Raw genomic sequence first — 16,802 nt, forward strand, 5'->3', positions numbered from 1 at the left:
GAATGTAAAATATCAATATTTTTTGTACGCCCTCAGAGCTAGAACATGCTGCTGGTTGACGCTATTATTTAGTCTGTGGCAGCCAAAACTTTTTTTTTTTTTTGTTATTTCATCCATAACTAGAAATTAATGAAAAGAAAATTGAAGCTTACTCTGAAGCAGGGGCGGACTGGGTATCAAAACCGGCCCGGGCATTACCATATAAACCGGCCCACAAATGTCATGTCATATATTTTTGGTGTGTGTGTGTGTGGGGGGGGGATTTTAAACCTCTCCGCAATTTATATATATATTAGTGTGTTCGGGCCTTTGTGTCTTGCTGCTGTCACTTTTTTTTTTTTAAGTTGTCTGCATTTAATTTTTTTTTTCTTTGGTCGCGACCAGACCGGCCCATTTGGTACCGGCCCACCGGGCATTTGCCCCGTTTGCCCATATAGCCAGTTCGCACCTGCTCTGAAGCGTTTATCAATGAAGATGCTGAAAGATATGATATTTGATAATATTTGAATTTGATAATATTTAAGCTTTAAAAAAAGATGAAACATTTGGTGATTGCGATCTGTTTTTAAAAGAAATGGTCAGTTTAAAATGTATCGCAGCAATACAAGTTTAGTATAAGATATTATCACGGGTCAACATTATACGGAAGTTCAGGTGATATGTACAGCGCAATATCGTGGACTATAATATGTGGATCACGGTACTGTTATGAGTATATCTTCCTGACCTGTAGCTATTGGACCACGACTATGGGTCGTACACCACATTATATTCTGCCTGTAGCAACATCTACATTTATTGCATACAGCTCTGACACAATCAAAATTAAAATTTAAAAATTCCTTTAAAAAAAGACAAAGCTTTTCTAAAGGTGAAGAACTTCGCCCTTAAAATTTTATCTATCAATGATGCACAAGTTATTTCCCTTAATCGATATCAAACAAATTAATTAATTTCCAATAATTAATTGACTAATTGGGAATTTTTTAAAATTGATTCATAAATTGTTTGATAAGATAAATAATTGTTTAAAGTATCAATTTGATCGGAGAATGCGTGAGGAAGTAATAGTGTTAACAATTATTGATGGGGACTAAACGCAACAAATTTAGCCATATCTGTGAATACTGAAGGATTGGTTTCCCTTGTTGGCATCAAACAAAGTAATTAATTACCAGTAATTAGTTACTTTTTTTTAATTGATACATGTCTTGCCTATGACTAATTTTGCGAAAGTTTCAACGTGATCGGAGACTCGGTGTGTGACAGACAGACAGACAGACAGAGTGAGCTGATATAAGCTATGTAAAAACAGGCTACTTCCACTAGACCAGGGGTTCTCAACCTTTTAAGCTCTGCGACCCCTTTTCACAATCCCCACTCTGCGGCGACCCCCATCCACACAGCAGTAGAAGAATAGACAAAAACAATCCATATTTTCGATGGTCTTAGGCGACCCTTGGCAAATCGTCAATCGACCCCCAAGGGGTTGAGAACCCCTGCACTAGACGAAACGTTCTTAAATACAAGGATAATAAACCGTCGGGCTTTCTCTAAGTTCAATGTGCAGAGTCTGTAGAGCATTTAAACATTCTGTTCCCGGACCGCGTATAAGATGTCACTGGTATCTCAAAATCAGGGGGGAGAGATAACCAATATAAAACTCTCTGTGATAACGAACCTAATTGTTGGTTATGGTTCCTGAGCTTGCATTCAGCTTATTAAAAAATGTACATAAACAATGAAGTTCGTGATAGCCGATTAGTCTTAGGGAATCTCATAATCTCACAAGTGGCCCTTCTGACTAGATTGCTGTATCATAGCGGTTTCGTTAACAAGAACTAATACTGATATTTATTTTAAGTCATTTTTTTTTTAAAGGGAGGGGGTTGGAGATAGGGAGAAATAGTGTGTCTGAAACATTAAGAGATCCCAAACTCACTGTGGTTAATATAGTGTAATAAAGTTTCAAAGAATGGTATTTTAGAATAATAGTGCTGTAACTTTTAAGGGACAACCCAACAAGAGGATAGTCAACAAACGGTACACAATAACTCTAGTTGAATACCAACAAATACCATAAGGTAAATAGGACGCACAGTTTTATCCCTTGAATCCTATTCATCACTCACAGGGGGGTCCTAGCCCTGTCCCTCAAACAGCATCCTTTGTTTGATATAATGAACGGACTTGTGCAGGACAGTCACAACATTTTTGTAACTGGGTTTAGAGAGTTTTAATAAAAAAGTCAAATGTTAATAATAATAATTCCTTTATAATATTATCCAACATTATCTTAGAAGCTGTATCTGTTTTAATAGATTAAAGAACAAATACTGTTCTGCACACGTCCGTTCACTATGCATGGCTAAATGCATGACGCGTAGGGACGTAATCATCTTCTTTTTAGAAGTAACGTCTGAAAGTCTTTTCTGAACAATTATGATTAAGTTTTTTTGTTTGTTTTTCCTTTCCACATTATGTACGAAAGTACTCGGGGCTGGGGGGGGGGGAGGGGGGAAGAGAGGTCGTAGGTAGCAACCATTGGCGCGTCCTGCTTTTGCAGAGTTGCTTATACTGCTGAGAGAAGTGTTACTACTGATGAGTAAGAAAAGCATGCTGTTACCGTTGAAAATGCTTAGAAGAGAAGTGTTGATACATAGTAATGTTGATACTCCAGAGTTAAAAAGTGTTGAATTAGAGACTCGTGCTGGCATAGCGTTAACCCCCCACACACACACCTTTTTTTCGCACATATGCACAAACACACACACACACACAGACCAATGTTGGCAGATCGATCGGTAACAGTTCCCGCACGATGAATGGAGGAACACACCCGACCACTTAAACCTCAGCATGTCAGCAATGTTTGCTATTAGCCGCTGTCCCCCTCCCCCTGCCCCGCCACACTATCCCCCCCCCCATATTTTCTCTTCTAAAACCGTACGCCCTACAACAACCGCCCTTCTTACCCACCCACCCTCCTTTCTCTCTTCTTTCCAAACGTCTTTTCACGCCCTCCTTAAGTCCCTCGATACTCTTGTGTGTATCTCTTACTGAACATAAAAATTAAAAAACCAAAATCACTTAGCGCGATGCCATGAAGGAAAGAAAAAAAAAGCGGGGGGGGGGGGGGGGAATTATTTATTCCTACTTTAAAAAAAAAAGTTATAACAAAGATGAGTGAAAGGAGTGAAAAGGCAAAGTGTGAATGCGGAGTAATGCCCAAAAAGGGGGGGGGGAGGGCGCTTACTTTAATTTGTTCGTCAAGATATGTTACCCTGGTGCATTTTTTTTCTCCCTCAATGCAAATCATTAGAAGAAGAAAAAATATCCTCGCCCACGTTTTCTTTTTATAGTGTGTGTGTGTGAGAGAGAGAGAGAGAGGGAGGGGGTGAGGATGGAGAGATGGGAGGGAGTGAAAACTAAAAGCTGCCATAACGGACTTGTAGAACTTGACTTTTAAATGCAGCCATTTCACGCTTTGGTGGATTACAGTACCTAGCAGTTGTGTGAGAAGTGAAAGTAATGTCGAAGGGCGGGGGAAATTTTGGAAAGAGATGGGGGGGTGGAAGTGGTGGGAGGTTGTATATCAATTTTACTTTTTTCTATGCATCTCAGTTGAATCGCATGAATAGATGCAGTGGAATGGAGAAATTAAGGTGCAATGGCTGCTGGTGACGGAGCCCGAGTCCACTGAGAACTTCATCTCAATGCCCTGGATCAAGAGGCTCGTAGTGTTACTGTATTCACCATAACTTCTGCGATGCCAGCGTTTGTTTTTTTTTTTATAAAAAGTGCACATTGGAACCACGATCCAGGTGTGTAATTGGATCTTAAGGAATGAAGCGGTTTTGTACAAAATGGCATTATATTTATAATGACTGATAAATTAGCTTTACTAAAAATATTTATTTAAATTCAGATATACTTTTTGGTTTAACAGAAAGATCTTCAAAGGCATGCTCAGACGGAAGCAATTTTAGAAGAGGCAAATGAGTGTTTCGTGTGTGTCAGGGTGGTTGTGTTGACTCTCTGGGTATTTCTATAAGTATCATATATAAGGTTTGTCTTCGAGTTCGAAGATTAATAAGGAATGCAGTATTTCCCATGGCTACGCAGCCCCAGCTGTGACCTACATATTTTGCCACAACCAACGCAATAATAACCACTGTCCACAGGTGGTCGATTTAGATTTTCTTTCACTCTCTACGTCTGTCCTCGGCAGCTGATATACAGTATTTCATATAGATGTATCATAATATCAGAGGCGTAGTTAGGGTGGGAGAGAAGGAAGGAGAATTGGAAAATCCCACTGATCCCACATTTGGGGGAGGGGGGCAAATGATTTTTTTTTATTTAAATATTTAATATTGCGCAAATGCAGGGTCCCCCAAAGCGGTCAAGCTTCCGGGCCCCCAAAATGATGGCGAATTCCTAGCTACGCCACTGGTATACACGTGTGTAAATAACGGTGTTAGGTAGACCTGTTTGTCTTAAAAGGTGTATATCATCTAAAAATACATTTGTATTAATATGTCAAGGCTAGTCTAAAGTTAATCTTTCGTTTTCAAATGGGTACATATCTCATTTCATCTGACCGGAAGATGGCTAGGGAGTCCAATCATCGCTTTAAAAAGCCGGCCACATAGATGGCAGGGACAGGAAGAGTCTGCTTCAGATACGCCTGCTTCTTTTCCAGGTTCTTAGATCTGTGCGTTCTTCGGTAATGATTGGTCTCCTTGTCTCATATCTTGAATACTGACTGCTAGTAAATGTAAGAATTTATGGCCAAGACAATTATTTTATAACAGTGGCTTGACGAGCTAGATACAGCCCTGGTATCCCCACCTCCAACACACACACACACACATTAGTTTTCATAGATGAGTCATCGCTCAACAATGAGACTAATCATTTTTTTTATTATAATTAGGTCTAAACGAGTCCAAGTCGACATAACAAGATTTAATTAAAACAAATAATAATTCAGATTCAATCTAATCTTGCTGAGATTTCGTCTCTTCCCTCCCTCGAGATCTCTAACTGCATTCTTGCCCTTAAGACTAACCGCCCCCCCCCCTTTTTTTTTTTCCTTAGCTTTCTACCCCCCTCCCACCCATTTTTATTTCCCCTGACAATGTTCCAATTGAACCCTAAAATTATTAATTGAGCCCTTACGTTGACTGGTATAGTCTCAAAGAAGAAATGTTACTTAAAATGGTTTGTGTGTACAGTGAGGCGGGGGGAAGGGGCTATGCGAATATGACAGAGTGATTGCATAATGTTTATTTTTCTCTCCCTCGGGCCTCCAAATCTTCCTGCAAATTGTCACCTTGCCGGTAAACAGATTAGAGCCAACAGTGGCAGGCCCTTGAGTCGCTGGGCCTAGCTCGCGTGGTGCACCCTGGGTTTTTCCAGCACTCGACAACAAGGTTAAAGTTCAGAAAACTTGTAAGGTATTTTAACAGAACCGATATATCGCTAAGTGCATCCGACACACACACACACACGCACGCAATATTTCAGCCGTTCAGAAACCGATCATGTGACAGGCAGTTCTACAAAAGCTAAACGATTATGTATTTATTGTGTAATTCTACGAAATAAAGAAATATATAAAAAAAAAACAGCAGCAGAATAAGATCCTAGGAAACGCTGTGTAGTTTTTTATAAAAGAAATATGATTGCCTAGCCCTTCAATGCATGGCTTTTTAAATTTAATAGGCCAACACCTGTAAGTAAAGTTACCGCAAACCAAACTGGCTCCCCCAGATACAAATAGCACGCCCGTTATATTTGTTTAACATATTCCTTCAGAATTAAAGAGTATTACTAACTAGTCCAAACCTTCCGCAGGATGGCGGTAGTCCAAACCTTCCGCAGGTTGGCGGCGGACAAAGTTCGTACCTCGGGTCATTGAGACGACAGTCCAGAAGTGTTGAAAATGTTGACACTGCTGATTTATTAGAGAGAAGTATTGAAACTGATGATTTAGAGAGATGTGTTGATACTGATGATCTAGAGCAGTGATGCCCAACCTTATTCATCCTGCGGGCCATTTATATTTCCGACACTCGTGTCGCGGGCCACATGACCGATAAGGTACAAAAACGAAATGAATTTGACTTGAAACTATTTGATTAGAAACTTACATTAATGATTAGACATTGGAAGTTTTTCTTTTTTACCGCCTCGGAAAGTGGCTTCATTACTCTACTTCAAATGTGAGCAACATTGTCGCTAGTTTTACCACCAACTCATTTTCTTTTCTCTTTTTCATAACTTTCCCCATCAATCATCTTTTATTTGCGGCTCATACCAAGAGTGCCGTCATATTTGTTCATAATACCGTTATACATGTGGTTGTTTTTTTAAACAGCCACATTTTATTTACTAATCCAATATGTTGGCATATTATTATGTTTCAATAGCAAAGATATGTTCACTTTTCTTGGTAAATTCTACATTTACAGTCCCATTTCGGAAACGAAAAATGATAAAGGTCTTGTTACAAACCTATCAGAGCTCTAACATTGTAAAAATATTTCAACCTTTTTTTTTATAAAGGGGGGATTGTCTACAATTTGTGCTGACGTTTCAGCGGGCCTGATAGAACCACGTCGCGGGCCGGATCTGGCCCGCGGGCCGTACTTTGGGCACCACTGATCTAGAGAGAAGTGTTGATAGTGCTGATTTAGAGAGAAGTGTTGATACTGCTGATTTAGAGAGAAGTGTTGATACTGCTCAGTAAGAGAAAAGTGTTGTTACCGTTGATAATCCTTAGTTAGAAGAGAAGAGTTGATACTACTGAGTTGAAAAAGTGTTGAATTAGAGACTTATGCCTGCATAGTGTTAACTCACATCACACGACCAGTCAGCCTTTCGTGTGTACCCGAACAGTCCGGGCAAAGATTGGCCTCATCACCCTCAGAGGCGGAGGCACATAAATATTCCATGGATAACAGAGGTGATGGTCGTCGATTTAGATGTCGAAACTAAAAATCTACAAGTAGAATAGTTGGTTTTATTCCGGAATTTACAACGTTCTATATGATATCACTTGATTTAGATCCTCCCGCCGCGCCATTCGGCGTTTTGGATAGCAAGCTGTCTAAACCAAGAAATTTAACTGGCAATGTTTGAAGCCTCTTCCCACCCAATGTCCACTGCTTTGAGGTTCTCCATGACAGTGTGGCAGCAAGTTATAATGACGTCCCTGTTTGCGCTTTCCTCGTGTTGGCCGCCATGTCATTGCAACTCTCAGTATGCGTAATTCATTATGTTGCAGGACATGTCCCGCAAACCTCATGCGTAGATTTTTTTAACATAAAAAATTGCGATTCTCTCCCCTGACAAAGGGAGACAAAATGTCTCCGAAAATCGTTTGAATAAAAATGAAAATCAGAGGCGAATTTGGACATGTCGAGTAAAATGGAGGAACTGCAGTAGACATTTAAAACTGTTTCACTTCAAAACATAATTACTTCATTACAGTAAGCTAACAGTTCCTCTTTCAGATCTTGCTATCTATAGGGCAGATGATGTAAAGGTCATCTGGTTCTGTGGCTCACAGTTAACGAGGGTGTCATGTGTCCAGCACAACGACCAACTGCCTTTATTTTTTCGCCAACTAATGCCAAATACCCATTAGAGCTTCGTCGACTTAGAGATCCCGAAATTTTAAAAAATCCCAGTATTCACCAGGATTTGAACCAGGGATTCATTGGTTTGGAAGCTAAGCGATTCACCACTCAGCCACCGTACCTCCACTCTCACCTAATGATTGATTATTAAATTATGCAAATTACAGAATCATTAATTAATTCAAGAAGAAATTCAAATTTCTGAATTATACAAAGTAGTTTGTACAAGCTTTCACTGTTATAAAAATCGGTAATCGGAGTCTGAGATAAGGATTTTAGAAAATTGTTTAGTTAAATATTATTTCATAAGGAAATAGAAATGCATTATATAAATTAAAACGCTTGGCCCGAGTTCAATGAACCGTAGCTATTGACCTTTTCAGGAAGTCTGCGTTTTCGGAATTCCCAGATTAGGCCTAGATTTGTGTTTAATTATTTCTTAGATTAGATAGATCTAGCTTTTTATATGTAACGCTAGTGTTCATTATACTCTGGTATGAAAAAAAAAAGAAAGAGTGTAGAAGAGATCTGGAACAGAACAATGTTTTAATAATATTTCTATCTTTAACATTCTTCCAGTAATCGCTTTTTTTTTCCTCTTTATCTTGTCTCGATTTCTCTTTCACCTTGTTTCGTTTCTTTCTTCGTCCCTCTATATCTCTTTTCTCTCCATCTAATCCTTTCTCTATCAATCTCTCTCTAACTCGCTCTTTTCTTTTTCTCTCTATCTCTCTTTGCTGCGACGATTGATGTGATTATAACATACATAATCATGCGTCTTTGTACACGCCAGCATTATTTTACTTCAAATGAGTCAATGGAGTGTAACGACTCATGATTATACCACTACCGCCGCCACCACAGACGCCGCCAGCATGGGTGCGCTTGAACAGATCGCGTCGATTGGAGATAGATCTGGATCTATAATGATACGTAGCCGACACGTGGTCTGTGGCACAGATTACGTACAACACCCTTAATGACCTCCAAGCACTTTTTTTTCTCTTTTAAATAATGAAAGAAAATAAAATTGGGGGGGGGGGGGGGCGGAGGTGCATGAACACTTAATGTGTGCCAGATATCCTGTCAACCAAGTCAAGTTTCCAAGATGGTGATATGATATTCTTGGTGAAATTAATCTGTCATTAAGAGTTGTGTCAAGACTCTAGGTCAGCATGAGCTCACTCTTCCCAGCCTGACTGAACCAGAAGGTCTGCCTGGCTCACGGCTAACGAGAGTATTATGTGCAAAGCACAACGACCAACCGCCTTTACTTTACATTAGGGCTGGGTGGAATCAGAGCTGCCCTAAAGATCCCGAAATTAAAAATGTCAGCCTTCACCAGGATTCGAACCCGGGACCACACGTCTCCGTTAAATCTATTATCGAGTGGTTTTCTTCTTCTTTCTTAAGACTATTACAAACCATTTTCATCTCTTGTCTGTTTGTGTGTTTGTTTTGTTTAGTTTGTTGCTGAGTTCGTTTTGTGTTTGCTGCAAACAACTATATAAACAACTATACAAACAACTATACAAACATAATTAGATACATTGCCACTGATAGTTACCACAGCCCCTTAACCGGCTTCCCCCGAAAAAAAATGTCTTCCAAGCGTCGACGTATGTCTAAGTTATAGGAAGGGCCGAATTTAGACCGATTTGACCGATTGTTCCAATTGGGCCCGCGCACCTGGCGGGGGGGGGGGCACAATTTAGATTTAGCATATCAGTATCAGTCATGGCTCTTGATAGATACATTTGAAATGTAGGACTTAAAGGGTTAACATATTTAGTGTATCCTGCGATTGACGTAGCTTTAATTAACCCACAAGCGCCTACTGCATTTGAGTTGCTTCCTATGCATGCTTTATAATATGTTGATGTAAGGATCTTATTATGAACTCTTTATGTTGTGTCTATTGTATTTATGTGAATGTTTCCGTTGTGTTGTTTTTATCTGTGAAAAGAGTCCTTGTAATCACAACAAATTTCCGTAAAGATGCATAAAGCAGTCTTAGTCTTAGTCTTAATAGTAATAGTTGTTATAAAAAAATAATTTTGAAAAAGGGCCTCGCAAGCATCCCTTAAATTGGGCCCCGCAAGTTGTAAGTCCGGCCCTGGTTGTAGGCTTGGTACTTTAGAGGCTACTAACACACATTTATATGCCGTACACACAAAAAAAAAAAAAAAAAACGCCATATCGCGTTCTATGTGTTTCAAATTCAACTTTAAGATTTAAATGAATCCGTTTTTGTTTTTTCAAGATTTCAATGAAAAGTGGAACGCTTTTAAGTTACGCTTTCAATTTCCAGGAAAAGCCTTTAAAAAAAAAAAAAACTCTTCCGGACCTTTCTAAGCTCTGTTTAAAAATTAAAAAGTAACCTAGTTGCTTTGTGTTGTGTGTGTGTTATTTTTTAAGTGTGCATATTTCAGGGATTATCGCTCGGATAGTTAACTAGACATTACCAGATTCTTGCTATCTCAGACTTTACAAGAATTCCTTTTCAAAATATAGAACAGCTAAGTCAAGGCGTAGATTAAAACTATAATTAGTGAATTACAGACTACAGCAAGCGAGATAGATCAAGACGCTATATCCCTCTAGGTAGACAAAGGTAGAAAATGTCGACTTTTTCGTATAACTATAGAGGAGTGTAGGAGCAGGTAGACTCTGTTAGAGAAGGGGAAGTTACCTGTGACACAACAGAATTTGGTTTTGCGCTGATTGCTTCCCTTTGCCGATGTATGATTACTGAATACCGTTAAAGGTAATGTCATGCAGCGATAATGTCAACAATACGATAAAGGGAAAAAAACTTTCTGTTATCGGTAAACATAAAGGAGAAACTGTTCGAACGGGCGTTTGGGGTTGGGGTTGTGGTTGGGGGGTTTGGGGGGTTGAAACAAAGTGTGAAACGTAATGAAAGATAAAAATTTAGTCTGGAACAGAGCTGATAGCAGAAACAGAGAAGGCTATCTGTGGAGCTATTGATACAGGCAGAAGTGGGACTGTTGTTTTGCAGGGAGAAAAATATTTTAAGAGCCAAAAAAAAAAGCAAACAGGTTTGGTGGTCAGTAGCTACTGCCAATGGCGTAGTTTGGGTGGGTGGGGGGGGAGGAGGGGAGAATTCAAAAATCCCCATGGACCACACTTGAGAGGGGCCCCCAAATGAGTGTTTTTTTACATTAAATATTACATATTTTACAAAATGCAGGGGCCCTTAAAAAGGTCAAGCCCCCCCCCCGGGGGGCCCCCAAATGATAGAAAGTTCATAGCTACGCCCCTGGCTACTTCGTAGAGGACGAGGCGACTTCAACTCAAACGGCTTGTAAATCAAAGTTAAAACAACACTACAACTATAAGGTTTAAGATTTTACTACTTGGTGGGGGGGGGGGGGGGGTCGAGAGTGTCGTCTGTCAAGAGCCAAATTCCAGTCATGTTTACCTTAACAACTGTGTCGTCACTTCTGAAAGCCGTCACTGGTCCGCTTCATCAATAGTAGGCCTATCATTGGGACTAACAGGTGGTATAGCCGATGAGTTTAAACCGCAATGGACCTATACAGTCAAGCGTTTCATAGCTTCACCAATAGCAATATTCATAACGAGTCGACCCGCGGCGTAGCATACACTCCAAAACTTTTTTTTCTGAGCCTCGTTCTCTGTCACCGCGAAAGTTACGTGGAATAACTCTAGTCCAACTTGCAGAAATAAAAGAGTTATCTTTCCATGATTTTTTCATCATGGTGTCCCGAATGGTTGGGTCACGAAGAGAATTATATAGATAGATAAATAGATATATAGATAGATAGATAGATAGATAGATAGATAGATAGATAGATAGATAGATAGATAGATAGATAGATAGATAGATAGATAGATAGATAGATAGATACGTCAATATAGACAGTACCTATTATAATATTAGACATGCATTAACCTTACTGGCCTTGTACAAAATCGTTTGGCCATGCAATTATCTATTAAGTGCCCTTCATTAATTCGTTAAAAAATAACAGCGTGTCTTTTTGGCCCACCCCCACCCCCAACACATTCCACATTTTGTATAGGATACTTCCCCCCCCCCCCCACTACCCCTAAATGCTGCGGCCACGTATTGACCCCCCCCCCCATTCCATTCGCCTCTTATCAAAACACGGCAGAGAAAGCAATTAGTTCGAGGGCACATGCAGCAATACCATGACCCAAACTCCAGGTAGCTCGCTGACCTAGACTGATCCAGGGGCATGTTTATCTGCCGGTCGCCTTGGACCCATTGCGAACTGGCACGCGATAAATGAAATGAAAATAAACTCACGCGCCCAGCAGGTTAGCCTTATCAGATAAAACAATAATAACAAGGAAAATGACAAAGTGCACAAGCCGAAAAAGGAAAAAAAGGGGGGAGGGGGGTATCAAATTAGTTAGAGGGGAAAGTCAATCAAATTGGAATGGGGTTAATGGTGAAATTTTTTTTCAAAAAATTATATCATATTTAAAAGGTCTATGGACACATTCTTGAAACAGTTGTAGTACAGAAAGATATAAATGATATAACGCAATGGTGGCTAACTTTTTCTGACCTGTATTCCATATAAACTTCAATCAATCGTACGCAGCATCATTGCGAATTTAAAAAAATTCCTCAAGATCAATAAAAAAGAGCCTCTGCGAATTCATTACTCATTTTGGGCAGATGTTTCAAGGAGTGTGTTGGGGAGGGGGGGGACAGATAGCACTGCTTCGGGAACAGAATAAGAATGGAGGGCAGAATCTTGGGAATTTTTTTCTTCTTTTCAATTGCCTCACCAAGAATTGAGTCTGAGACTCTTGGAACTCCACGGAAGCTTGCCTCCATCTTCCTGCCTGAACAAGCTTCAGTATGTGAAAGATCCAAACAGATGCAAGTTATTACAGCCCAACACGCGCGTAATTAGAAGCGAGGCCCAAGGCCGAGCACACCAGAGAATTTCCCCCTTTATTCCTTCACCATACCACATCAGTTGTGCAGGTGCCTGCCTTTAAAAGCGGTTCTATGAGGAGCAGCATACGTACTGTGACACGTATGCAGGGGTTTTAACAGATAGTGGTGTATATTATGTAACATCACCGATGGCTGCTGAACTGTTATAGATCTGGGTCTCGGACTATTTTATCAACGAGCCCAATGGAACTGAGCCTCTACAACCTCTTTAGGCAGCTTCGGGCAGATGACAGACGTTTTGAGTGACCAACAGCTCCTCGTCACTGGCCAGATATGGCCAGCTGGTTGTAAGATTTGGAATTACTGGAATAGATCAATTTACAAAACTGACCTTTGCTTGTTTCGCTAATTTAGACGTCTGGCCGAGTCCGGCACTGGGTTCTCTGTTCAGCTCCAGTTTGTGGTGACCCTAGCAACGGGCTCTTCAACGCCTGGACACGAATGACGCTTAGTTGCACAGGAAGATTTATTATCACGGCTGGTTAATTTTCTGCAATCACCGCTGAGAGTTATTCGCCCTACTTGACGGCTAAGTTACGGTTCTTGTCCCCAATGATGCAGCCATATCGGTGAAGCGAAATATAAAAGCAAAATATCAGATATTTAATCAAATTTATCGAATCTACTTTGGCTGCTACGTTTTTTTAAGACGTTGCTTCGGAAAAAGATTATTACGTCTTCATTCAAACCTCCTGCAGGACGACAGGGAACGGCAGCGGGCAGAATTTGAATCAGTCCAGAGTCTTCACCACATCATAAATACAATAACATTGTTATAATTACAATAGTAATAATAGGAATTGTAGTTTACACTGAGAAGATAACAACAAATTCAGTAATTCCTGTGGATACGCAGCCCAGCTGCGACCTACATATTTTGCCACACCTAGCCCAGGCATAGCCATTGTCCGATTTAGTTTTTCTTTTCGCCGTCTACGTCTGTGAGTATAGATCTTGATTATTTAAAATGCCGCATTTTATTACTAAAAAAATACAAGATACCCTGTCAGTGTTCCTTCATTATAAGGAAAGTGCTTCACCTGTTTGCAAACATGGACTAAAAGATCCTTGCAAGGTAGATAACCAATTATACTCGCGATAGCACATCAGTGTTTTGGCAACGGTTAGGAAAACAAATGGGGGGGGGGGGACTCAACCCAAAGAGATACAGCTAAAAAGATAAAGAGATAAGGCTAAAGAGATAAGCTGAAAAGAAAAAGAAAAGAGATAATGCCAAAATGAGAAAGAGATAAAGATAAAAAGAAATAAAGAGAAAGAGATAAAGATAAAAAGAAATAAAGAGAAAGAGATAAAGATAAAAAGAGAAAGAGATAAAGTTTAAAAAAATAAAGAGAAAGAGATACAGCTAAAACAGAATGAAGAAAGAGATAAAGTTAAAAAATAAAGAGAAAGAGATAAAGCTAAAAAAAATAAAGAGAAAGAGATACATTTAAAAAAAAATAAAGAGAAAGAGATAAAGCTAAAAAAAAAAAGAGAAAGAGATAAAGCTAAAAAAAAATAAAGAGAAAGAGATTAAGCTGAAAAAAATAAAGAGAAAGAGATAAAGCTAAAAAAAATAAAGAGAAAGAGATTAAGCTGAAAAAAAATAAAGAGAAAGAGATAAAGCTAAAAAAAATAAAGAGAAAGAGATAAAGCTAAAAAGAGAGACGTATAAATAAAGTATAAAGATCATTATCGGAGTCACCCACTGAGGACAAAACTACATCCATTTACACCAGTCTTTCTCTACTTCCTTAGGCATTCTCAAAAGCACTTGTTAAAATATTCATTACTGTGACATCATGTCGCAATATTTCTTTCATCTCATTTCTTTTTTTTCTACCCTGAATATAAAGGCTATATTTCTCCAGGAAGCCAAACTATTCTAAGCGACACTGACTCCTATTAGACTAGTAAACTCTAGGGATATCCTTTTTACACGATCTTCAACATGGAGACATATCAGCAAACACTCAGAGCATAACTCGCCAGGTTTATCAACAGTGTCATACACCTGTACTAGTCCTGTACACACTGAGCATATCTTCCTAGGGATAATTTAAGACAAATAAAACATTCTTCTATTTACAAATGATTTTTAACTGCATTCCCATTTAAAGGAATATCGATTACTATAGTCTCAACTCGCTAATGTATTGGCGAAACTATTCCAACGAAAGCGATTCGAATGCTTTTAAGACGTATCGATTCTTGCTCAGACACAACAATCCAGATCGTTCGCTGTGTCCCTGTATCAGAACAGGGAACCAGTTCGCAGTGACCTGGCTTAAGTGCGCCTAGATATCAAAGACCTTAGCTCTAAGTCTCGCTGTGCTGACTGTAATGCAGTCCAGGCATCAGTGACTACGAGAGACATAAAAGCACCATGTAATCTTGGTTCTTAATGGCCACACTTTACACCCTTACAGCTGGTACATACTTTCTAACCTTACAGCTGGTAAACACGATTTAAAAGTGTCGTCAACCAAAAAAAAAAAATAAGAGTTACACCGTTATAAGGAAATAAAACCATCACGTGACTAATCAAAGACAGATGTTGAAAGTTTTAATTCATATTTATATATCAAATAAAACAAAAATGATGTATACAGAAAAAATGTCGTGCAGTTTTTTTTTTCCTTTCAATGTATTTAACAGCTCCTGATTACGGTTTCATGGATGAAAGCTCTTTTTAATCATATTTCAAACAAAATTCTCTTAATTACATTTTAGTTTCCATTTCATTGTATACATTTTCCTATGCTGAGTCAGTGAGGTTTTAGCATTGCTATTTGAATTCTGGTATTCATTTTTTTTTTTTGACATAAAAGCATTAATGGAATTGAAGTTTAAAATGTGTCAACGCGTTTAATTGTAATTTAAAATATGTTAACAAGCATTGACCTGAGTAATACAGACTTAGATCTATTTAGACATAGAAATATACAGTTCTACAATGCTGACGGTCATGACTCCCGGAAGTGCGTCAGAGCGTGCGTACAAGCGACTCGGCCTCTTAAGAACAAGGATGGTGCGAATCTGCTTCTTTTTTTTTTTTTATTGCATATTTACTAACGTCATTAGCAAACTTAAATTTACTAAGAGCACTTTGAAAAACAAAAAGTGTTAAATTACCAGCACATTGGAACAGACAAAAAGTTTCATTTTTTGTTCTGGCATTCGCCATCTAGATCTATCGCCATCTCTAGAAAGTATGTTGGGTAATGGGTATAATTAAATTGTGTCATTAAATACTTAATTGCAAAGTCCCTAATGAAAAGCAAAAGATTTCTTAATTATTAGTAATGTCAGAGAGACTTTTGGTCCTTTGCTAACATTTAAAAGACATTTCTCCAGAAAGAATGTAGGCCTACTATACGCTCACATAAGAGATTTTGCTAGACTTTGCGTTGTCTTTATTGTTAAGTGTAAATACAAAACTAAATATTCTATGTTTAAGCGGCCCCGCAGTGAGAACCGCCATTGATGTTTATGTTGTCTGTTTGTCATGTTCACAAATTACTCTTTTTGGCAAATGCAAAGAATATGATGAAAAAAAAAAAAAAAGGTTTAAGTAAAAAATCAAACACAAGATCGAATGAAAAGTAATTTTGTAGAGTTCAAGTGCTTGATGTGGCAGATGATGTTTGCATAATGTTTAGTCTAGATGCTAACCAGGGCGTTACGCTTCCAGCACAACGACCTTCACTTGTATCAGCTGAGTCAAGACACTCACCTTGCTGAACTCGCTGACTTAACTCTTTCTCTCCTAACTGACGATGCCAACATTGATGTGACCCCCATTAAATTAAATTGATTTTGATTTTATTAATTTTAATTTGTGTGATAACAAACAAAAAAGTTATTGAAGTTTAATCATAACATGATAGTGAAATATAAATGAGCAAAATGAACAATACTATCGAAACGGGGAAAATAATTACGGAGAGAAAGAGTTAAATTCGAACCTTAAATCAAGGATTACTTTGCGGGGACAGCAATTAACGACTAGATCTAGAACATTGACTTGATGAGTCCATAATAACTATGTATGGTATTTTAAGACTAGGTAGACAGCTAGAGCTAGATTCTAGATTCTTTTATTTTTCGTAATCAGTTTGGTCCAAGTGGGACTCTACCAACAACTTTTCTTAGATATAGATCTAGTT

General features: G+C 38.8%; 1 protein-coding gene across 2 annotated transcripts in view; it reads right to left on the reverse strand.

Moving 5' to 3' along the window:
• LOC106056014 (uncharacterized) overlaps positions 1-16,802 on the reverse strand; it is a 42,873-nt gene that overhangs the window by 15,269 nt on the left and 10,802 nt on the right. The window lies entirely within an intron of this gene.

Source organism: Biomphalaria glabrata, chromosome 18 (genome assembly GCF_947242115.1).
Source record: "Biomphalaria glabrata chromosome 18, xgBioGlab47.1, whole genome shotgun sequence".
NCBI classification, from domain to species: domain Eukaryota; kingdom Metazoa; phylum Mollusca; class Gastropoda; family Planorbidae; genus Biomphalaria; species Biomphalaria glabrata.